The sequence below is a fragment of the Oryx dammah genome, unplaced genomic scaffold, assembly GCF_014754425.2.
Source record: "Oryx dammah isolate SB20612 unplaced genomic scaffold, SCBI_Odam_1.1 HiC_scaffold_27, whole genome shotgun sequence".
In the NCBI taxonomy this organism is placed as follows: Eukaryota; Metazoa; Chordata; class Mammalia; order Artiodactyla; family Bovidae; genus Oryx; species Oryx dammah.
Genome location: NW_024070211.1, coordinates 99122303 through 99147881, shown reverse-complemented (window position 1 = coordinate 99147881; position 25579 = coordinate 99122303). Strand labels below are relative to the sequence as shown.

General features: G+C 37.2%; 1 protein-coding gene across 18 annotated transcripts in view; it reads left to right on the top strand.

Moving 5' to 3' along the window:
- The window catches only part of BAZ2B (bromodomain adjacent to zinc finger domain 2B), a 323345-nt gene that overhangs the window by 69029 nt on the left and 228737 nt on the right, over positions 1 to 25579 (top strand). For all 18 annotated transcript variants that reach the window (XR_005719073.1, XM_040229153.1, XM_040229156.1 and 15 more), the window contains exon 2: positions 10276 to 10318. The gene's annotated coding sequence lies outside the window, so the exon portion shown is untranslated. The remainder of the gene's footprint in view (positions 1 to 10275; positions 10319 to 25579) is intronic.

The following is a 25579-nucleotide window of genomic DNA, read 5'->3' as shown; positions in this document are numbered from 1 at the left end:
CTTTTTAATGAAATCATTTTAAGAGTTCTCAGAAAAAATGAAATAGTAGTAATGATTACTTAATATCCCTAAGTATTCACAGCAAAGTTCTTTTAACAGAGAAGAGTAAAATTTATGTTATCTGAAATTTAGTTATGTATTAGTGATGGCAACTTTGGTGGTTGTATCTAATATTTTTTTTGTTGTTGTTGTTGTTAAATTGCTTAATTGCTGTACCAAGTCTTAATAGCCTTAATTTGAATTGGATATTTAAAGGTTTGGGATGGAATAGTTTCATTTAAGTCTTTTAGCTATAGTATATGAAACCCTTATAGAGCTATGTTTGTGTTTTTCTTGACTGCTGGCTTGCTCAAGTGAGGTGGTTTTTTTCAAGGCAGTTTTATCAGTGGAAAATTTTGATTTGGCATTTGTTGACAAGACTAAGATGGATTCTAATTTTGATAAAAACTAAAATTTCCCCATAATTTTAAATAATGTATTTTACTTTAGTTAATAGTAATCCTTCAAAAACTTTACCTCTCTGTTGCTGAAATTTGAATTGAATTCCCTAGAAAAAAAAGAACTTAGAGAAGTAAAAATATAGCCAAAACAGCATATAATTTTTCTTAAATGAAGCCCTGCATTATATTACTTCACCTAAGTGATTAGTTCATTTTTGGATATTGTATATATACTAGCCTCAAAGATATTTCAACACCTGTTTACCACTTTCTTCCTCTACTGGGTGCCCATTTATGCCCCTAAAGCAGAAACCCATGAACTAGAGAGTAAAGATTTTGAGAAGTATTAATTAGTGTTGAAACAATAGGGTGGTAAACTTTAGAAAAAGATCCTGCTTTGTATATGCTTTAAAAAATTCACCAAATCTAATAGCCAGTTGTATTTTGTTTCATGGATTTTATTATCAGCAAGATTATGAAGTTACTATTTGAGCTCTGCTGCTGCCGTTGCTGCTGAGTCACTTCAGTCATGTCTGACTCTGTGCGACCCCATAGACGGCAGCCCACCAGGCTCCCCCGTCTTCTGGAGTGGGTTGCTGTTTCCATCTCCAGTATTTGAGCTCTAGCTAAACTTTATTGTAATAAGGCTTATGTTAGTTGTTTAAAAGTTTTGTGAGTTAACCTATGAGAATTATACCTTTTAGAGAGGTTTCAGTCACACAGAACATTAAGGACAAGTGTTGCACATGAAGGACATGATATATTTTTAGAGAGTGACAGCTTTTGTAGTAAGGATAGTAAAATTATTTCTTTTATTTTAGTAATTAATGGAAGTTAATTTTTTTTTTTTTTTTGGGTCACATCATGCAACACACGAGATCTTAGTTCCTTGACAAGGGATTGAACCCGGGCCCCCTGCATTGGGAGCATGGAATCTTAACCCCTAGGCAGCCAAGGAAGCTCCATAAATGTAATTTTATTTCATAAGAAATGTAAAATCATTGATAATACAAGAAATGCTTTTTAATTTGATTTATTTTATGTTTATTTTTATTGAAGCATCGTTGATGTATAATATTGTGATAGTTTCTGGTATACAGCAAAGTATCCATATATATTCTTTTTTACATTGTCTTCCTTTATAGATTATTACAAGATATTGAATATAGTGCCCTGTGCTATATGGCAGAACCTTGTTATTTGTTTGTTTTATATATAGTAGTGTGTATCTGTTAATCCCAAACTCCTAAAATATCCATGTCCCATCTTTCCCAATCCTCTGGAGTAGGAAATGGCAACCCACTCCAGTATTCTTTCCTGGAGAATTCCAAGGATAGAGGAACCTGGAAGGCTACTGTCCATAGGGTCACAAAGAGTTGGACACAACTGAAGCGACTTAGCACATCTCACACAGCACAACCATAAGTTTGTTTTGAGTCTCTTTCTGTTCCATAAATTCATTTGCATCATTTTCTTTTTAGATTCAACATAGAAGTGATATGATATATTATTTGTCTTTTTCTGTCTCATTTCACTTACTGTGATAATCTCTAGGTCCATCCATGTTGCTGCAAATGGCATTATTTCATTTTTTTTATGGCTGAGTAATATTTCATTGTGTGTATGTGTACTGCATCTTTATCTATTCATCTGTCCATTAGGTTGCTAATATGTCTTGACCATTGTAAATAATGGTGCTATGAACATGGGGGTGCGTGTATCTTTTCAAACTAGAGTTTTCTCCAAGAAGTGCTTTTTAAAATGCCATCTGTTCATGTTTGGTTTTACCTAAAGTAGTATTTGTTTAGCTGAAGAGAGAAGTAGTATGGGAAAGAGTGACAAAAAGTTAGAACCGTGGTAAATCATCTCTTTAAAACCTTAAAGAATAATACAACATATTTTGTTTTTGCTTTTGGTTTTCTTTAATAATTAGAGCAGAAGGGAAGCTCACTTTGTTTTAGGTTGTGATATGACAAAGTTTGGTGGAAAATGAGAAACTGGGACTTCCCTAGTGGTCCAATGACTATGGCTTCATGCTCCCAACTCAGGGGGCCTGGTTTCAATCCCTGCTAGGGGAGCTGGATCCCACATGCCACAGCTAGGAGTTTGCAAGGCTCAACTAAGACCTGGCACAGCCAATAAATAAAAATTTGAGAACTCTCATTGGCTGTATTTCCAGACTTCGCTCTTGGGAGGCTATAGTGTTATCACTTTTGAACTTCCTGGTATCTTTAGAGTAGAGAGTGGGCTTCTGGTTATTTCCAACAGCAGGTATTGAATTACAGTCATCCCTTGGTGTCTAGGAGGGACTGGATTAATGTACATGGGTTAATGTGCAGTGGCAGAAATCACTGAAACCCCGGCCTTCACAACTTCTCTGAATATTAAAGGAAGACGGAGATCTAATATTTTACTGAATACCCTGTTTATACTTACAGGTGAAGCTGAGGACAGAAAGCATTCACTGAATTTGTTGTTATTGCTTAGTCACTAAGTCATGTCTGACTCTTTTTTGACCCCATGGTGATGGACTGAAGCTCAAGCAAGCTGCTCTGTCCATGGGATTTTCTAGGCAAGAATAGTGGAATGAGTTGCCATTTCCTTTGCAGGGGATCTTCCCACCCCAGGGACTGAACCTACATCCAGGCAGATTCTTTCCCACTGAACCAACCAATAGGAAAGCCTATTCAGTGAATATTATGCTCCAAAACACTGCTTGGAATTGGTCCTATCTGTTCAAGCTGCTTGCTTTCTTTCCTTTCTCTACCTTTGATATATTCCCCCCACTAAATCAGGAAAACAACTTTTAGCCAGACACCACCATAGTCACTGTTTGTACAGATCAGGAAATGATTTCTATCACTTCAGAGCTTTGTTGCTTTTCAAGTATTAAATTGATTGGTGTTTTCATAATTTGACAAAACTACTTAACAAAACTTCTATTCATGTTATATAAAATCTTCTATTTATATGTCTTCTCTAGATTAGACAGCAGACTTCTGTCATGCATACCATATTACATGGGTCTTTTTGTTAAGGCTTGCTCATATTTTTTTCTTAAAACATAATAAGAGAGGGAAAATAATTGTTGTCAAGTTCCCAGGATCAGGACTATTACAATTGTTAATAAAATGAATTTCTTTTTTTCTAAATTTGGTTGAGGTTTTAGTCATAACAGTGCATGAATAAATGAAGTAAACCACATCTACCCAGCTGATTTAGATTTAAATTTAAAGAGGTTGAAAACTCAGCTCTCCAAAACCCAAGACTATTTCCTCTTACAGGCAATATGATTCATCAAGAATTCTGCGATAAAATAGACCTTCTTTTCCACTCAACATAAACCTGAAAGTTATTTGAAGATAATTTGTCTCCAAATTTGGAGCAATGTCCCTGAATGGAACATATCCTATCCAACATGGTTGAGGGTTATGTCTAAAAAAAAAAAAAAGAAAATAAATTTTCACATATTTTAGAAGGATCATTTACACTTTGATCTTAGTATAGTTTCAGAAATGCCTAGTTGTACTGTTTAATATGATAGTAGCTACATGTCGATATTTAAATTTATATTAATATTTAAAAGTCACTAACCATATCACGAGTACTCAGGCATATTTGGCTATGGGCTAGGTATTGGACAGTGCAGATATTAAACTTTTCATTTTGCATTGTTTCATTGGACAGCTTTGTATAGAATAGAGTTGTCCCATGATATCAGTGGGGAATTGATTCTAGGACTTGTTATGGATATCATAATCCATGGAGGCTCAAGTCTCTTATATAAAGTAGCATAGTACAGTCAGTACTTTCCCTTATCTGTAGGATGTGGAGACCACATCCCATGGATATTGGTACTGTGTTCCACTAGTGGTAGATCACATTTTTACCAGTTTTCTCAGATTATAGATCCCTGTTATTTATAATATCATTTCCCTCCAAAGTATTGCTTATCAAAGTATGTGATTTTTTTCCTACCAAATAATTTCCCCAAGTAATAGAAAGGAACAATAATGATAGGATTTGAAAGAGCTAGATGATGATAGAAACATGTTTAGATTTTTATAAAGTTTGTTATTAACCTTAGAAACATATGCCAAATTCTGCATAGTTGTGATCCTCTAAAAAATGAATGATAGTTGCAGACTTTCCATGCTACAATACAAGTTTACAACACTGAAATAGCCTCCAAGTAGCATATGGTTTATGAGATTACTTTTCATTTATATATTTTAGAGGTAATTTTTATTATATAACCACACCTTGGAAAGAACATAGAATACAGAGAAAACATTAAATTGATTTATAGATGAATGATTAAATATTTTGGTGACTAATACTTTAAATGAAGGTGCTAGTGGTAAAGATGGACTTTTGCTGGCTCAGATGGTAAAGACTCTGCCTGCATTGCAGGAGACCCAGGTTCAATCCCTGGGTTGGGAAGATCCCCTGGAAAAAGAAATGGCAACTCACTCCAGTATTCTTGCTTGGAGAATTCCATGGACAGAGGAACTTGGTGGGCTACAGTCCAAGGAGTCGCAGAGTTGGACACGATTCAGCAACTAACACAGTGGTAAAGAACCCACCTGTCAATGCAGGAGTCATAAGAGACATGAGTTTGATCCTTGGGTCAGGAAGATCCCCTGGAGGAGGGCATGGCAACCCACTCCAGTATTCTTGCCTTGGAGAATCCCTTGGACAGAGAACCCTGGTGGGCTACGTCCATGGGGTCGCCCAGAGTTGGACATGACAGAAGCGACAGCATGCACGCCCGCAGCATATATTTCTGTGTACAGATTGAGTAGGATGAGAAAATGTCAGATTTTTAAATTCATTTATTCCTTTAAATCTTTTCAGTAAGTTCAGTTCAGTTGCTCAGTCGTGTCCGACTCTTTGCGACCCCATGAATCACAGCACGCCAGGCCTCCCTGTCCGTCACCAACTCCCGGAGTTCACCCAAACTGATGTCCATCGAGTTGGTGATGCCATCCAGCCATCTCATCCTCTGTCGTTCCCTTTTCCTCCTGCCCCCAATCCCTCCCAGCATCAGGGTCTTTTCCAATGAGTCAATTCTTTGCATGAGGTGGCCAAAGTATTGGAGTTTCAGCTTCAGCATCAGTCCTTCCAGTGAACACCCAGGACTGATCTCCTTTAGGATGGACTGGATGGATCTCCTTGCAGTCCAAGGGACTCTCAAGAGTCTTCTCCAACACCACAGTTCAAAAGCATCAATTCTTTGGCACTCAGCTTTCTTCACAGTCCAACTCTCACATCCATACATGACCACTGGAAAAACCATAGCCTTGACTAGACAGACCTTTGTTGGCAAAGTAATGTCTCTGCTTTTCAATATGCTATCTAGGTTGATCATAACTTTCCTTCCAAGGAGTAAGCATCTTTTAATTTCATGGCTGCAACCATCTGCAGTGATTTTGGAGCCCCCCAAAATAAAGTCTGACAGTTTTCCACTGTTTCCCCATCTATTTCCCATGAAGTGATGGGACCAAATGCCATGATCTTAGTTTTCTGAATGTTGAATTTTAAGCCAACTTTTTCACTCTCCTCTTTCACTTCCAAGAGCCTTTTTAGTTCCTCTTCACTTTTTGCCATAAGACTTAGTTGCTGCTGCTACTGCTGCTAAATTGTTTCAGTCATGTCCGACTCTGTGCGACCCCATAGACAGCAGCCCACCAGGCTCCGCCGTCCCTGGGATTCTCCAGGCAAGAACACTGGAGTGGGTTGCCAATTCCTTCTCCAGTGCATGAAAGTGAAAAGTGAAAGTGAAGTTTCTTAGTTGAGTCAGACTCTGTGACCCTATGGACTGCAGCCCACCAGGTTCCTCCATCCATGGGGTTTTCTAGGCAAGAGTACTGGAGTAGGGTGCCATTGCCTTCTCCAATAAGGGTTAGTTAAGTATGGATAAATATCCTAACTTTTTTGTATATTGAAACTTAAGGTAGGGTTATCAAGTGAAGGTAAAGCTAAAATTTGTTACATAAGGAAAGACTTTTTCCATTTTGGGGCAGAGAAAGAAGAAAAATAGTTTCATCCTAATTAATGGAAACATGATTGTAACTTAAGATTCTTTTCCCACACTTTAACATTATTAGATGTTTTCTGAGGGTAAATATAGTTGAGATTTTCTCTGTATTTACCAAAATGGTGGCTTGTAGGGGAAAAGTACATAACCAATACATTAGTTGAATTATGTTTTCATAAAATGTATTGCTACTTTTTTATAATATGTCTAATTTGAATATATTTCCTAGTGTTAAGATGATTTCTAAAAAATTACCTTTTCCTTGGTTATAAAAGCCACCCAGGGTTTTTATTAGAAGCTTTGTCTGGCTTTATCCTCTAGTGTCGTTTTAATTTCAAATGTTTTTTCCTCATGTATTTGCAAATACCTGGTAAGTTATGTGTAAAAATTGCTACCATGATGAAAGAATGTCTCTGCTAGGTTTTTATACTTTGAGGATTAGGACTTTAAATCAAGTAGCATTTTACACTGTAGATTTAGTCTTAATTATCTTGTTTTTTTTTCCAAAAAAATAAAATGGAACATTTATCTTTTTATTCACTTATATTATTTGAATGTAGCTATTTAAAAATATTTAATATCTTTTTAAATTTAGAGTTTTGTGTAAAGTATAATTGGTTCTTTCATAAGACTTTTTGTATTGACTCTTTACCATCACAAGCTTGTTTTTTTGGTATTCATTGAAGTTGAAAGCATAAAGGAGTTCCCTGAAGGCAGGTCTTTGGATTCAGAGAGTAAAATGTTCCATCTATATGCTTCTGATCTGATTTGATATGGTGGAAGCATGGGTAGTTCAGAGAGAATAAATTTCCTGTCTTATATTCTCTTATCCATCCATGCATAATTTAAAACTAACATGTTCTCCACCTTGATAATCTTTCCTCTTTTGCCTTCAGTGTGTTTTTCATTTCTCTATTTCTTGAACTTAAAAAATAACAAAACACAAGACATTTTCACCTCTCTTGCTTCCTGTGAACCTTACTTATGCATGCTTAGTCGCTCAGTCGTGTCCAACTCTTTGGAACCCCATGGACTGCAGTCCACCAGGCTCCTCTGTCCATGGAGATTCTCAGGCAAGAATACTGAAGTGGATTGCCATGCCCTCCTCCAGGGGATCTTCCCAACCCAGGGATTGAACCCAGGTCTCTCGCTTTGCAGGCAGATTCTTTACCATCTCAGCCACCAGGGAAGCCCCAGAATACTGGAGTGGGTAGCCTATCCCTTCTCCAGGAGCTCTTGCCAATCCAGGAATCAAACCAGGGTCTCCTGCATTATAGGTGGATTCTTTACCAGCTGAGCTACCAGGGAAGCCCAAGCCTTATTTATAGGTATTCCCCAAATTCTGCTTAATGGTCTGTCTTTACTTTATATTCATTTCCTTGGTGAACCCATCCACTCTCTTGGCTTGAATTGTACTTTTTTATATGACTCATTTTTTAAATCTTGGACTATTCTAAGTCACAGTTTCTATCTATTGTTGAGAAATGTCTCCATTTGAATAGCCTTTAGTAACATTGGGTTTATTTATTGTCCAACATGAAAGTCACTCTACTCCACCACTGCAGATTTCTTTCATTGTATCCCCAATAATCTTTCATTCTCTGATGTCCTTGTTCCTGTACTTAGTTTAGCGTGAATTCCTCTTATTTCTCCATGTAAGATGTTGCTTGGGTTTCCCTTTCTGTCTGTACTCATCTTCACTGTCCAGACCGTCATTATGTCACACCTGTAACTCATTGTACCCACTTTCCCACCACTTTCTGCTTTGCCCATTTTTTTTTTTTGAACTTCCCAAATTCTCCCTGCAGTGATTTTTAAAAATGCATACAAAGTTGTTATGGCATATTTTTCTTAAATAGAAATTGTAAGCATTTTTATTTATATGTCCCTCTGGGCATAGTGCTAGATGCAGTAAGAAATCAATAAGTAATTGTTCAGTCATTCATTCAGCAGCTCTTTCTTGAGTAGTTGTTGGGTTCCAGCTATTATACTAGTGTTCCCATGATCTTCTCTTACAGAGCTGGCAGCTGAAAAACAGTTTCTGATGGTAAGAGAAGGCTTCTCTGAGGAACTGACATTTTTATCAAACTGAATGAAGTAAGAAAGCCAGTCCTGTAAAGATACAGGGAACAATTGCTCCAGGCTGAGAGAAAAGCAAATGTCAAGGCCCTGAAGAGGGACAGGTTTGGTATATTTGGGGAATATCAAAAAGGTCATTGTGACTGGAACATAGTGAGGAGAGAGTGACAGAAGTTGTAGTCAGGAAACCAGGTGACAGAGAGACTAATAGGCCATGGTAGGTATTACAGATTATATCCTAATTGATGGAAAAGCCATTGGACAGTTTTGAGTCGCTGAGTTAAGGACAGTAGACTAGAATAGTATATAGGAGAGCAATATCTTGAACTAGTGAGGTAAAGAGCAGTAATAAGGACAGAATGAGGAAGAATGGTTGGCAGGATGCATTGGGTGGGAGGTGTGAGACAGAAAAAGGAACCAAGGGAAATTCAGTTCTGTGTGCTTGGGCAAGTCATGTATCCTCTCCAACGTCTGTTTTCCTGAGTGTATAATGAGAAATACCTCTTTCCTACTTTGAAGGAATTCTTATGAGGGAATGAAATAGTAATGAAAGCTAATTATGAATCTTAAAACATCATTAATGTTGTATTACTTTCAAACACTAAACATTTAAAAGCTCACCTTAAATTACTTCCTTGGTAGCTCAGCTGGTAAAGAATCCACTTGAAGTACTAGAGAGGCCAGTTCAACTCCTGGATCAGAAAACCCCTGGAGAAGGGATATTGGGCTATCAACTCCAGTATTCTTAAGCTTCCCTGGTAACTCATCTGGTAAATAATCTGCCTGCAATGCAATTTCTCCTGTTGATTGATAATAAGTAGTAGATCATGTTTTGGGCATAGACTGAGCAGCTGATCTAATCATAGAAAAAAAAGGATACCTATCTGTCATTTGTTTTACAGTATATTTAAGACATTGTGATTCTCTTCTTAGTAAATATTTGAAAACAAAACTAACCCAAGTGACCTATTGTTTATTTACTAATATGTTTACTCTGGGGTGTTGTTGATTACAAATGAAACATAATTTGCCATGCTAATAAGAAATAATGGCCTATAAATAAACTCTAGGTGTTTTATGCTTATTTGTGTCATGCCAATTACTTTGCCAACTAAGGTCCGTCTAGTCAAGACTATGGTTTTTCCTGTGGTCATGTATGGATGTGAGAGTTGGTCTGTGAAGAAGGCTGAGTGCTGAAGAATTGATGCTTTTGAACTGTGGTGTTGGAGAAGACTCTTGAGAGTCCCTTGGATTGCAAGGAGATCCAACCAGTCCATTCTGAAGGCGATCAGCCCTGGGATTTCTTTGGAAGGAATGATGCTAAAGCTGAAACTTCAGTACTTTGGCCACCTCATGTGAAGAGTTGACTCACTGGAAAAGACTCTGATGCTGGGAGGGATTGGGGGCAGGAGGAGAAAGGGACGACAGAGGATGAGATGGCTGGATGGCATCACTGACTCGATGGACGTGAATCTGAGTGAACTCTGGGAGATGGTGATGGACAGGGAGGCCTGGCGTGCTGCGATTCATGGGGTCTCAAAGAGTCGGACACAACTGAGCGACTGAACTGAACTGAACTGAATTGTACTTTTCCTGATAATTTTAGAATACCTTATGGCATCATGACAGACAAATATTCTAAACAAAGTTTTTAGTTTTTGAAACTACTTACTCAAGTATGATTCAGCTGAATGTATTTCTGTTTTCCTATTACAGATTTCTCAACAGTGATGTCACAAGATTGACCACATTGATCACAGTAAGACTAAAACGATAATTAAACTTTTAAAGATGTTTCCTTTTCTCTGAGAATGAGAATTAAGTTAGAAAATATTTATAATTTTTAATTGTTACTCTTTCTTTCAACAGCCAGTTGAATATTTACATTTAATAATTCACATCTCACACTCTATAGTTATTTAAATAGTTCTTTAAATGATTTTAAACACTTTAAATGAAAATTATCCTTAATTTATAACTGAGATTATATGCCCCATTATATATACATATTTCAGTGTGAATCATAATCACAACCTGAATCATCATTTTTAGTTTTGTTTTTATAAAATATGGTACGAAATATTTGAGAGGAAAAAGATTATAAAAATAAAATTACTTGGGACTGCAGTCACATATTACAAAGGACTGTGAAAACAGCATTCTTGAAAGGATTCTTAAACTTCTTTATTAAAATTTTCATTGATGTATAGTCTTCCAAATATGGAGAGTTGTTCAAAAGGATAGTTTTCTTAAGAAACAGATACTTTTCCCTTTAATTTTAAAATGTTAATTTCTACTGTGTATAAGGAAATATGCTACATAAAGAAAAACTTTATCCAAAGTCTTGATGTATATTATTAGAAAATTCTAACTAATAAAATCTGAATTGCAGTAATGAAATTTTATAGCATTTTATAAAATGCCTTTTAAATAACAGAGGAAAAAATTGAGTATATTATTTATTCAGTGAGTCTGCTTCTTTAATCCTATTGTAGTTGTTCATTAGAAGCAGTAATTATCAGAAATGTTAATCTGTATATATATAATCTTTTGTTTTAACATTTTTTTTTGAAAACTGGTTCATTTGTTAAATTTAACATTTTTCAGAGTCCAGAAAGAACTGTTATTGTATTTTTAAAGGCTTTATCATCATTGTTGAGTCTACAGATTTTTATGGTGTGTTCATTCATTTTCCTAAGGGAGCATTTTAAATATCTCTGATTTGTAGCTCTTTGCTTGTTGGTTTTTTCTTAATCAGAAATTTATGGCCCTAACTAATGGTTTACAGCAAAATATTAACATGTTTCTGTAGCATCCTTCTGTTTTGCATCTAGTGTTTTACAATCAAGGAAGTTAAAATTAACATTGTATGAAAAAGGTATTTTTTAAATTAAAAAATGCTGACCCTCAGTACATTTTTAGAATAATGTTAAGAGAACATTTAATTGCAACTGTTTGAATTCAAGAATTTGAATTCTTGAATTCAAGAATTTCAGGAAGAGAGGTAGTGTTCAGATTTAACATTATCAGATGTTAAATAAGTTAAAAACTAAGTATTCACATGAGAGTTTCATAAGTACCTGATAACAGAAACCCTTTCTTATAATGTCAAGGTTGTGAAGCCTTCTCTAGCCCCTTAAGTCAAGAAGAGTGGGTAGGTTTCAACACTGACTCAGGCTGAAAGTATTGAGAGAGTAGTTCAAGTGTTGACCATGGGACTGAAATAAAATGAGACCAGGGGAAGCCTGATATATTCAAAGAAAATGGAGAGATTAAAGGACTAGTTAGGGAGATAAGATTGTGGTTGAAATGGGGATATTATAGATTTTTTCAGAGCTGAAGCTGTACTAAGTATTTATATATTATATAATATACACCTTATATATATAATTTTTTCTTCAGAAATTTTCAGAACTCAGGAGAATTTCTGTTTTTAAGCTCTGTGTTATTGGATTCAGCAAAAAGTTTATTCAGGTTTTTCCATAACATCTTTGGCCAACCCAGTAGATTCCACTGAAATGTCATTATCTTGTAAATGATCTATCTCTTCTTCCTGGCCATCAGTAATTTACTGAAGCCTATACATATGTGGTCCTCAGTTTAATTTTATTAAAGCATGCTCTAACTCTTTCTCTACTTGAAGATGTTTAGTGACTTTCTGTTTCTTGTATAATCAAATCCAGACTTTCTAACTTGGTATTCAAGACCCCTCCTCAGTTTGGCTGTAACATATTTCCCAGACAAATATCTTATTATTCAAGAAGAAGACCCCTACATTCCACACAGTGTGGACTACATACTCCACCCTGAATATACATTTTGTCTCCATACTTACATTCATGTCATTCCCTTTTCCTAGAATATTCTTTTTCTTTTTCAGGATTTTATTGCTCTTGATGAAATCAAACCTCCTCTTGAATGTCTTGTACACATGTAATCATCTCTCTGAGGCCTTCCCTAATCATCCTAATTGAAAATAACTCTCTCTACTTAGTTGTTTGGTTATACTCAATTTTTATTATTCCTATGTAACTGATAACATATATTCCCCTGTATTTTGCATATTTAAATATGTATTTAATAAATGCATATTTTAATATGTCTTTTCTAATTGTATCCAGCAAAATGTTTTGTTAGTAGTCATAAATACCCACAAAGAACTAAATTAGTATCTTTGTGTGTGTGTGTACTCAGTCATGTCTGACACTTTGTGACGCCCCTCAAGGACCGTAGACTGCCAGGCTCCTCCATCCATGGGATTTCCCAGACAAGAGCACTGAAGTGGTTTGCCATTTCCTTCTGCAAGGACTCTTCCCAACCCAGAGATCGAACCTGTGTCTCCTTTATCTCCTGCAGTGGCAGGCTGATTCTTGACCACTGAACCACCTGGGAAGCCAGAGTATCTTTCAGTTCGGTTCAGTTCAGTCGCTCAGTCGTGTCCAACTCTTTGTAACCCTATCATAGACTGCAGCACACCAGGCCTCCCTGTCCATCACCGACTCCCGGAGTTTACTCAAACTCATCACCATTGAGTTGATGCCATACAACCATCTCATCCTCTGTCGTCCCCTTCTCCTCCCGCCTTCATTCTTTCCCAGCATCAGGGTCTTTTCCAATGAGTCAGTTGTTCGCATTAGGTGGCCAAAATATGGGAGCTCCAGCATCAGTCCTTCCAATGAATATTCAGGACTGATTTCCTTTAGGATGGACTGGTTGGATCTCCTTGCTGTCCAAGGAACTCTCAAGAGTCTTCTCCAACACCACAATTCAAAAGCATCAATTCTTTGGCCCTCATCCTTCTTTATAGTCTAACTCTCACATCCACACATGACTACTGGAAAAACCATAGCTTTGACTGGTCAGACCCTTGTTGATAAAGTGATGTTTCTGCTTTTTAATACGCTGTCTAGCTTGGTCATAGATTTTCTTCCAAGGAGCAAGCATCTTTTAATTTTGCCAGTGAACTTCCAGATGTTTAAGCTGGATTTTAAAAAGGCAGAAGAACCAGAGATTAAATTGCCAACTGTCCAAGGGACTCTCAAGAGTCTTCTCCAACATAGTCAAACTCTCTAATTCCAACTCTCAATTTCATTGGATCATTGAAAAAAGATTATCTTTAGTTTTCTTACATTAAAACTGAAACAAGGATATTAATATATGAATGTCCAAAATTGAGCCATAGGAAGCAAGCTAAATAGGAAAGAGCCTAACTTTTAGAACCAGAGCAAGTGCAAGTACTGATGTCACTGTATGTATACTGTGTATATGACCTTTAGTAAGTCAGCCTCTTTGTGCCTCAGTATTTTCACAAAATAATTTATGCATATATTTAAAAGGATTTTTATAAATATTAGTTACCTTTCCTCTCTCTTAACTTTTTGGTTTGCTCTTTTATTGATATGAGAAGGGGTAAGACATCAGCTATGAAGAAGAAGAATCTATCCAAGTTTACCTTACTTCCACACTATGGTCTTTTCATCTGTTCATTTTAATATATGGATTTTTACTTTCTACCTTATATATAGAAATGATAACTTTGTTGACTCACGTAAGATCCACGAAAGAAGCTGATTAGATCTGTTGATATTATGTGACTTTTTGGGAAGTGGGGGAAGGGTGTCAGACCTCATTAGAATACCAACATCTTAAAAGACCAGAATTAACTTTAGAACAGTTTCAATTCAATTCAGTTCAGTCGCTCAGTCTTGTCCGACTCTTTGCGACCCCATGAATTGCAGCACGCCAGGCCTCCCTGTCCATCACCAACTCCCAGAGTTCACTCAGACTCAGGTCCATCGAGTCTGTGATGCCATCCAGCCATCTCATCCTCTGTCGTCCCCTTCTCCTCCTGCCCCCAATCCCTCCCAGCATCAAAGTCTTTTCCAATGAGTCAACTCTTCGCATGAGGTGGCCAAAGTACTGGAGTTTCAGCTTTAGCATCAGTCCTTCCATGAACACCCAGGACTGATCTCCTTTAGAATAGACTGGTTGGATCTTTAGGTTGTGCTAAATTCCCCTTATGTAACAAATGACAAAACCAACATCCAAGAGTTTGAAGCTAGGTGGCTTGCATAATGGTTAAGAAGAGGAATTGGGTCGGAAAAACCTTTACATTTGTGCTGTAATATTTAATATAGCTATTTTGCTCTTGAGTCAGTTAGATAGTCTAAGTTCCAGTTTGTTATTTTTTCTGTTTAAAGTGGAATAATGTTTAATGGAGTGTTGTGAATATTAAATGAAAAAAATGCTTACTACAGAAGCATAAAACCCAGACTGAAGTGGTGAATTCTATGACCCCTTATAATAGTCATCATCATCTGTAAAGTTACTTGCCAAAAGTCAAAACCTGGTTTTTCTTTATTCTATCTTTTACTTCTGTTTTGTGATCACTCTACTTGATTAAAAATCTCTAAACAGCGTTTGTAAGAGATACAATAAACTAACTGATGGACTTTTTTCTTCCCAAATCTCCCCAAATCCTCTATCTTCTCTAAGAGTATTCATGCAGTTTCATTTACATGCAATTTTGTTTATATGTAGTTTTATTAATACAAGGGTATATTTTATTTTAAATATTCTTATTTAACATTTGACTCATATTTAATAACCTGTTACAAAGCAACTTTTATAATAATTGAAGTAGCTTTTTCTGTTTTTATTGAAATTTCTTTTTCCTGTTGGTAATTTTACTGTGAATATTATTTAAACTTCACAGAGATTAATCTCTACCAATATAAATATTTAACTTAAAAATTGAAATTTAGAAGAAATTACTATATAATTTTATAGCATACACACTACTAGAAATATTGGTGTTAATTAGTAAATGTCAGTTATGTACCTACCGTAGATAATATATAACCAAGCCCAGAAATGATTGATTGTGGTACCCTAACATCGATTTTCCTCATCTACTAATCTTTTCCCAGCCTATTACTACCTGGAATGAAACTATCACTTTCAGTCTCACTTACAGCTAAATGTGGTCATGTGACTGTTTTAACTAGAGATACATAAGAAGTAGGACTGTGTGCAGCTTGTGTGGAAAGTAGCCTTAAAGGAAGAGGGGTATGCCTTCTTTTCCCCCTTTCCTCTATACTTGCTGATACATGGATCTGATAAGTGAACAACAAGGGAAAACCACAAATTCAGAATAGGCAAAGCAGTAAGATTGAAAGCCCCTGATAACTTCAGTATGTCACCTTGCCCACTCTGACTTGCTTATACCCTTGTCTTGGTTGGGATAAACTTCTGTCTTATAAGCCACTCAGTTTTGGGCTGTCATTCATAGCCAAAATTTACCTTGATTTACATCAAGATAATATAACAGAGTTTACACCATTGTTTCAATGTCTTTGATTTATTTATATTTCATTTATTTCCCTTGAAGTCTGTTGTCACTTTTTTTGATATATATTTATTTTAATTGGAGGCTAATTACTTTACAATATTATAGTGTTTTTGCCATACATTGACATGAATCCACCACGATTGTACATGTGTTCCCCATCCTGAACCCCCCTCCCACCTCCCTCCCCATCCCATCCCTCTGGGTCATCCCAGTGCACCAGCCCCGAGCACCCTATCTCATGCATCAAACCTGGCCTGGCGATTCATTTTATATATGATAATATACATGTTTCAATGGCATTCTCCCAAATCATCCCACCCCCGCCCTCTCCCACAGAGTCCAAAAGACTGTTCTATGCATCTGTGTCTCTTTTGCTGTCTCGCATATAGGGTTATCGTTACCATCTTTCTAAATTCCGTAAATATGTGTCAGTATACTGTATTGGTGTTTTTCTTTTCGACTTACTTCACTCTGTATAATCGGCTCCAGTTTCATCCACCTCATTAGAACTGATTTAAATGTATTCTTTTTAATGGCTGAAAAATACTCCATTGTGCATATGTACTACAACTTTCTTATCCATTCATCTGCTGATGGACATCTAGGTTGCTTCCATGTCCTGGCTATTATAAACAATGCTGTGATGAACACTGGGGTACACGTGTCTCTTTCAGTTCTGGTTTCCTCAGTGTGTATGCCCAGCAGTGGGATTGCTGGGTCGTATGGCAGTTCTCTTTCCAGTTTTTTAAGGAATCTCCACACTGTTCTCCATAGTGGCTGTACTAGTTTGCATTCTCACCAACAGTGTAAGAGGGTTCCCTTTCCTCCACACCCTCTCCAGCGTTTATTGCTTATAGACTTTGGATAGCAACCATTCTGACTGGCATGAAATGGTACCTCATTGTGGTTTTGATTTGCATTTCTCTGATAATGAGTGATGTCGAGCATCTTTTCATGTGTTTGCTAGCCTTCTGTATGTCTTCTTTGGAGAGATGTCTGTTGAGTTCTTTGGGCCATTTTTCATTGGGTCGTTTATTTTTTTGAAATTGAGCTGCATGAGTTGCTTGTATATTTTTGAGATTAGTTCTTTGTCTGTTGCTTCGTTTACTATTATTTTCTCCGATTCTGATGTTGTCACTTTTTGATGGCTTGAATTTTAGGAGAAGAACAGAATGATTCACTCTCTTTGTCTTGGAAAGGAGACTAGGGAAATCTTTAAAGAGAGGGTAGACATCTAGGCTAGTTTTGAGGTATGAGTTAAAAGAGAATACAGAAAGAGAAAATAAGCATATAGATTGAAAATAACAAGTATTCAGGGACATTCAACCATTTTGGTTCATTATTGTTGAAGTGTAAAATTTGAGGAAGTAATGAGCCTAGAAGTCAAATCTTCTAGGAGTTTACAAACCAAAAAGTTTGGTAAGTGCAGAGTACCTAATGAAGTTTCTTCTAATGTTAATAATTTTAGTATTACTCATGGTTTTTCCCATTAAATATTTTTAAAATAAATATATTTTTATACAAAGCATTTAGGAGGGAAGAACAAAACTATTTATTCATTCCTTAAGATACTAGATGATCTCTACTTGAGCCTTTAACAAATTTAGAAGACATAGTATTACATTTACAGGTAGTTAACTGAGAGTCAGAAGGGTAAAGTTGTCTTTCCCAGTGTGCTAGTTAAGTCATTGTTTGGGAAATCAGACATTTAAGAGCAAGTCTGCTATGTACTGGAGAAGGTGGTGGCACCCCACTCCAGTACTCTTGCCTGGAGAATCTCATGGACAGAGGAGCCTGGGGGGCTGCAGTCCATGGGGTCGCTAGGAGTGGGACACGACTGAGCGACTTCCCTTTCACTTTCATGCATTGGAGAAGGCAATGGCAACCCACTCCAGTGTTCTTGCCTGGAAAATCCCAGGGACGGGTGCCTGGTGGGCTGCCATCTATGGGGTCACACAGAGTCAGACGCGACTGAAGTGACTTAGCAGCAACAGCAGCAGCTGCTATGTATTATTTGACTTTTATTTTTCTTTTTTTCTAATACCAAAAAGAGTTATAGCCAAATTTAAAATATCTTTGATAAAATATAATAACAGTGATCGAGCCAGAATTTATGGAAATAAAGAATTTCCATATTTTATGACAATGAATACATCTAAAACATTAAATTAAAAAATCTACCATCTTAAAATCATAAACTGTTAAACATTTTGTTTTCTAGAGTCTGAATTGTGAATATGTCTTCAAAGTTAGTATATAGCAGCCATTTAAATTACTTTATACAGATCAATTTTCTATTGCTATTGTGTATTTGAGTAAAAGAAACCTCCATTTACTCCTATTGCATCTCACCAAAAAGTTGCAGTTTTAACATTAAAGGAGCTAATAGTATGCATGGTGTTCTTAGTATTAGTACCTGTAGATAGAAATGATACCTGTTGCAGAGACCCTACTGAACTTCTTTCAACAAGTGAAAATGTACAATGTTACATACTCGTTTGAATTAAAGATAGAAAGTGAAAGTGAAAAGTTGCTCAATTGTGTCCAACTCTGTGAGCCCATGGACTACACAGTCCATGGCATTCTCCAGGCCAGAATACTGGAGTGGGTAGCCTTTCCCTTCTCCAGGGGATCTTCCCAACCCAGGGATTGAACCCAGGTCTCCCACATTGCAGGCAGATTCTTTACCAGCTGAGCTATCAGGGAAGCCCTGATTACTTGGATTAAAGATTATTTCTTATGTAAAAATTCTAAATCAGCTACTATTTCATAGATCTTCCTAAAAATAAAAGATACAGTAACCTTATTATATGCATGAGAGAATATAAAAGAAAAATAATTTTCTAATTTGGTTTGGTATTTTTAATTGTAATCAGCAGAGTCTAGCACCTAGACTACTAGGTAAATATTTTCTGAATTAAAGTGACTTGAAAGTTAATCTGAGTAATACATTCTTTTCCTTTCACATCTTCTAGAACACCAGTGTACAGATTTCCTGTGAGATATACATTTGTTGAAATGTTTGTCATGGAGTAGATAAAATACAAATAGAGTCTACAGAAACTGATATAGAGATGAACAGAAGTGTGTTACAGACTGAGTTATGGGATTATGATATTTGACTCTTTCATTCTTTTTCTACTAATACACAAAGGAAAAACTGAAGAGGAGAAAAGATTTTTGATATAAATGGAAATCGAAAAATTTTTACTGTATTACATCCATTTATTGTTGTTCAGTCTCCCATTTGTGTCTGACTTTTGGCAACTCCATTAACTGCTGCACACCAGGCCTCCCTGTCTCTCACTATCTCCCAGAGTTTGCCTAAGTTCATGTTCATTGTTTTGGTGATGTCATCCTGCCATCTCATCCTCTGATGTCCTCTTCTCCTTCTACCCTCAGTCTTTCCCAGCATCAGGGACTTTTCCAATGAGTCATTTGTTCACATCAGTTGACCAAAATACTGGAGCTCCAGCTTTAGCTTCAGACCTTCCAGTGAATATTCAGGATTGATCTCCCTTAAAATTGACTGGTTCAGTTTGCTCTCCAAGGGACTCTGAAGAGTCTTCTCCAGCACCACAGTTTGAAGGCATCAATTCTTTGGTGTTCTCCTTCCTTTATGGTCCAGGTCTCACAACTGTACGTAAGCACTGGGAAAACCATAGTCTTGACTATATGGACCTTTGTCAGCAGAGTAATGTCTGTGCTTTTCTATATATGGTCAAGGTTGGTCATTGTTTTTCTGCAAAGAAGCAATCATCTGATTTCATGGCTGCAATCACCATCCAGTGGTTTTAGAGGCCAAGAAGTGGAAATCTGTCACTACTTCTGCCTTTAATGGGGAAATAATGGGGCCAGATGCCAGGATCTTATTTTTAAAAATTTAGTCTTAAGATGGCTCTTTCACTTTCTTCCTTCGCCCTCATCAAGAGGCTCTGTAGTTCCTCTTTGCTTTCTGCCATTAGAGTGGTATCATCCACATATCTGAGGGTGTTGATGTTTCTCCTGCCTACCTTGATTCCAGCTTGTAACTCATCCAGCCTAGCATTTCTTATGATGTGCTCAGCGGGTAGGTTAGACGAACAGGGTGACGACAGCAGACAGCCCTATTTTACTCCTTCCTCGGTCTTTACCCAGTCAGTTGTTCCATACAGGGTTCCAACTGTTGCTTCTTTACCCACATACAGGTTTCTCAGGAGACAAGTAAGATGGTCTGGTATTCCCATCTCTCTAAGAGCTTTCCACAGTTTGTCATGATCCACACAGTTAAAAGGCTTTAGCGTAGTCAATGAAACAAAGCTAGATGTTTTTCTGAAATTCCCTTGCTTTCTCTATAATCCAGCAAATGTTGGCAACTGGATCTCTAGTTCCTCTTCCTTTTCTAAACTCAACTTGGACATCTGGAAGTTCTTGGTTCGCATAATGCTGAATCAGCCTAGCGTGCAAGATTTTAAGCATGACCTTACTAGTATGGGAGATGAGTGCAATTATCTGATGGTTAACACATTCTTTAGTACTACCCTTCCTGGGAATCGGGATGAGGAATTGGGAACTGACCTTTTCCAGTCCTGTGGCCACTTCTGGGTCTTCCAGATTTGCTGACATAGTGAATGCAAAACCTTGATGGCATCATCCTTTAGGGATTTGAATAGCTATGTTGGAATTTCATTCCATCCACTAGCTTTATTAACAGCAGTGCTTCTTAAGGCCCACTTGACTTCACACTCCAGAACGTCTGTCTCTGGGTGAGAAACCACACCATCGTAGTAATCCAGTTCATTAATATCTTTTTTATACAGTTCTTCCATGTATTCTTTCCGTCTCATCTTGATCTCTTCAGTGTTTACTAGGTCTCTACCATTTTTATCCTTTAAAGGTGCCCGTCTTTGGGTGGAATGCTCCCTTGATGTTTCCAGTTTTCCTGAAGAGATCTCTAATCTTTCTCCTTTTATTGTTTTCTTCTATTGTTAAGCACTATTCATTGAAGAAGGCCTTCTTATCTCTGCTAGATATTCTTTGGAACTCTGTGTTTAATTGGATATATGTTTTCCTCTCTCTCTTGCTTTTCGCTTCTCTTTGTTCTCCCGCTATTTGTAAAGCCTCCTCAGATAACCACTTTGGCTTCTTTTCTTTTTCTTTGGGATGGTTTTGTTTGCTGCCCCCTGTACAATATCATGGACCTCTGTCCATAGTTCTTCAGGCACACTGTTAACTAGATCTAGGCCCTTGAATCTCTTCGTTGTCTCTACTATGAATTCATACAGGATTTGATTTAAGTCATACCTGGCTGGCCTAGTGTTTTCCCCAGTTTTCTTTCGTTTAAGCCTGAATTTTGCTTTGAGAAGCTGATGATCTGAGCCACAGTCAGCTCCAGGTCTTTTTTTGTTGTTGTTGGCTGTATACAGCTTCTCCATCTTTGTCTACAAAGGAAATAATCAATTTGATTTCGGTATTGACCATTTGGCAATGTCCATATGTAAAGTCGTCTCTCATGTTGTTGAAAAAGGTTATTTGCTAAGACTAGTGCATCCTCTTGGCAGAATTCAGTTAGTTTTTGCCCTGCTTCATTTTGTTCTCCACGGCCAAACTTGCCTGTTATTCCCGGTATATCTTGACTTCATACTTTTGCATTCTAATCCCCAATGATGAATAGAACGTCCTTTTTAGGTGTTAGTTCTAGGACGTCTTCTAGGTCTTCGTAGAACTGGTCAACTTCAGCTTCTTTAGCATAGGTGGCAGGGGCATAGACTTGGATTACTGTGATGTTGAATGGCTTGCCTTGGAAATGAACTGAGATCATTCTGTCATTTTTGAGATTGCACCCAGATACTGTATTTCGGACTCTTTTGTTGATTGAGGGCTATTCTGTTTCTTCTATGGTATTCTTGCCCACGGTAGTAGATATAATGGTCATTTGAATTAAATTCACTCATTCCATTTTAGTTCACAAATTCCTAGGATGTCGATGTTTATTCTTACCATCTCCTGCTTGACCACGTCCAGTTTTACTTCATTCATGGACCTGACATTCCAGGTTCCTATACAATACTGTTCTTTGCAGCATCGGATTTTACTTTCATCACCAGACCCATCCACAACTGAGCATTGTATCTGCTTTGGTCTAGCCACTTCATTCATTCTGGGCTATGGTAATTCTCCTCTGCTCTTCCCCAGTAGCATATTAGACAACTTCAGACCTGGGGGACTCATCTTTTGGTTTCATATCTTTTTGGCCTTTTATACAGTTCATGAGGTTCTCACTGCAAGTATACTGGGGTGGTTTGCCATTCCATCCTCCAGAAGATCACGATTTGTCAGAACTCTCTGCTATGACCCGTCCATCTTGTGTGGCCCTCCACGGCATGGCTTATAGCTTCATTGAGTTACTCAAGCCCCTTCACCATGACAAGGCAGTGATCCTTGAAGGGGGGTATCATAAGGGTACCTAAAATTAGAGATGTTAAAATAAGTCTAACTAGTAGAAATATTCCTGATGCTTTCCTTATGTGAGTATCTTTAAAAAGCATTACATCAGTAAGTATAAGTAAACATGCAAAGTATGCCATTTATTTTTATGCTGCTTGGAATCTTATTATCTGATTTTCTTTCTTAGAAGAAAACTCCTCACCTTTTGTTCATAAAATTGACAATTTTCTCTTTATTGCTTTTGCCAATGAATATTCTTGTCTTTTTTTACTCAAGTTTGTGTCATATTTTCAGTCTCATGGCAAAGAAATTATAGAAAACTTTAACACTTGGCACTAAACTCACATGTCACAGCTGCCCTCAAATGTTACCTCCTCCATAAAACCTCTGCAGTTGGAATTAATCTCCCCATCATTTCTGCCTGTATAGTGTTTGCTATTTCTATTATAGCATTGTTCTTCAACATGGGAGTCCTTGGACCTGAGTACATAGACATGTTCTCTCTGTGGGAGAGAGAGTGTTTGCTACAAGAATTTACAAATTTCAACCCTAATAAAAAAGAAATATTCTTGGATCATCTAGGATACTTACCTTATAAGCAGTTACTTCATTAGACTTACAGGGCTATGAATGTGTTAAGTCAGTTTTATGAGAAAAGAATAAAAATAGATTTGATAGGTACAGATGGTTCATTTGTACCAACTGAGGGCCAGTTGACATCGAAATGAACTGAATTATAGCTTTGCAGAGTTTTAGTAGAAAGAAATGGTGGGAATATTTAATTGTTGATGGAACACTACTATATGTTATAAGTATGCATATGTGTGTGTGTGTGTGTGTTCAGTCGCTCAGTCGTGTCTCCTCCACCAGGTTCCTCTGTCCATGGGATTTCCCAGGCAAGAATACTGGAGCGGGGTGCCGTCTCCTCCTCCAGGGGAGACTGACCCAGGGATCAAAGCCATGCCTCCTGTGCCTCCTGCGTTGGCAGGCAGATTCTCTGCCGCTGAGCCACCTATAAGATATGCATGCCAAAGTCAAATGTAACTAGAAAATAATGGGGAAAAAGCAGTCAGCACCATATTCATGTTGAGTACAGTGATTTTTTTGAGCAAAAATATCATATTGAGAGCAATTTGTAATCTGTTAGTTTTCTGGCTTTTATGTACATAGTTTGTAAATTCGTTTGATACTATTTTTACTATAGTAAGACCTGAAAGCAAGAATTTATCCTTATCCATAATTTTGCTTTTTCAGGTATTTCAATAATGTAATCATGTAATTGTTAACACCTGTCCACAACACATTTTTTTCTCTCTTTATAAGGATTTATGTATACCCAGGTTTCAGAAACTTGGGTATATATAAACATTCTTATAGAGCCTTTATCTGCCCTTGAAATGAGTTGTATGTTTGGCTCTTTCACCTATTTGATTGTAAAGTTTTTATAGTAAAGTCATAAATTATGTTAAATTTACTCTGTTTTTTTTTAAAGATTTTTTTATGTGGACCATTTTTTAAAGTCTTTATTGAATTTGTTACAGTATTACTACTTTGTTTTTGTGTTCCGGATTTTGGGCCATGGGGCAAGAGACTTTAGCTCCCAGTCCAAGGATTGAACCCACACCCCCTGCATTGGAAGATGAAGTCTTAACCACTGGACCACAGGGAAGTCTCTGTTTTATTCATTCTTGCCAGGTGGTGCTAGTGGTAAAGATCCCACCTGCCAGTCCTAGAGACATAAGAGATGTGGGTTCGATCCCTGGGTCGGGTAGATCCCCTGGAGGAGGACATGGCAATCCACTCCATTCCCGTATGCCTGGAGAATCCCATGGACAGAGGAGTCTGGTGGGCTACAGTCAGTGGGGTCGCACAGAGTCAGATGCGACTGAAGCAACTTAGCAACGCATGCACGCAGTTCCATTAGCGTCAGTTAAAATGCCTTCATTCTTGCAGTCCCATTAGAGTCGATTACAATGCCTTGTCCCCAGTAGAGGCACAACAGAAATTTATGCAGAAAACTGGCCTCTGCAGATATGCCTCTTAGTCTTGATAATCTGTTCAATTAAACTAGAATAGATAAATAAGTAGAAAATAATGTAGGAAAAATACATTTTAACAGTTTGAAAATTCATATAAGTTAACAAATTCTTCTTTTACATTAAAAATCCTATAGAATTTCAGTCACTTATAGTGTTGTATGAATCACTTTAATTTGATAGTCAAAGGATCTGGGGGTAGTAGCAGAATAAAGGTTTCATGGCAGGCTAGAACTGAATGTGGAGATGTAACCAGAGTGCTTCAGGTACCAAGACAGTGCATCATTGCAAAATATAGTTTTGTATAGTTAGGGCAGCTTAAGAGTGTTGGTTTCCTAGGTGAGAGAAGACAAAAGAGGGGGGAATAGAGAAGGTACTAAAGGCAGTATCTCCCTCCATTTTTGTAACGGCCCGAAGCCACAGTGCCTTGGGAACATTCCCTTTAGTAGACCAAAGTAAAACTGGCATAAAGTTAAATCTTCTAGAATAATATAGCAAGTATATTTTATACTTTCCCCATTCTTTTATGGTAGATTTTTGTATGGTGTTGACATGGCATAGAGTTCAGTTGTCTTGTTAACTTCTTCAGGGTATTCCTATTTCCTGTTTAAATTGAATTACCTATTTCTAAATTTCAAAGCCATTCAAAGTTAGCCTTGTTCTATCCATGTAACTTCATTTTCCTCGACTTTTCCACACAATTTGTTTCCTAGTCAGAACAATCCTCTAGCCACAGCGTACAATGATAATTTTGTCTACATGTCTTTTCCTGTACATCATTTCCTTTTTTGAAGTGTTGTTTCCTTTCTTTCTCCAGTGCCAATTCATTCTTCAAGTGGTCTTGTCATCTTTTATGACAGCTGTGACCTTCACTGAGCTTCCTTTCCTGTCAACATTTGATGTTTATTTCTTGTCCACAGATCTCTTTTTTAAATTTTAGAACCCCTATTTCCAGCTCTGGGTGTGACATTGATGCCTGGCCATCCCACTGACGCTAATTCAGGATGTCTAAAGTTGACTCGTTCTCTTCCAATTCCCCAGAAACTTTCCCCTCTCTGTATATTCCCTGTGTTTGTCAGTGATATCAACATCTAGTCAGCCACCAAAGCATGTTAATTACCTTCTTCAGAAGTGCTCTTCTAATCTGACATCAAATTCTGTTCATTCTCTGTATGCAGTGTAATAATATGTTTATCTAATGTTTATG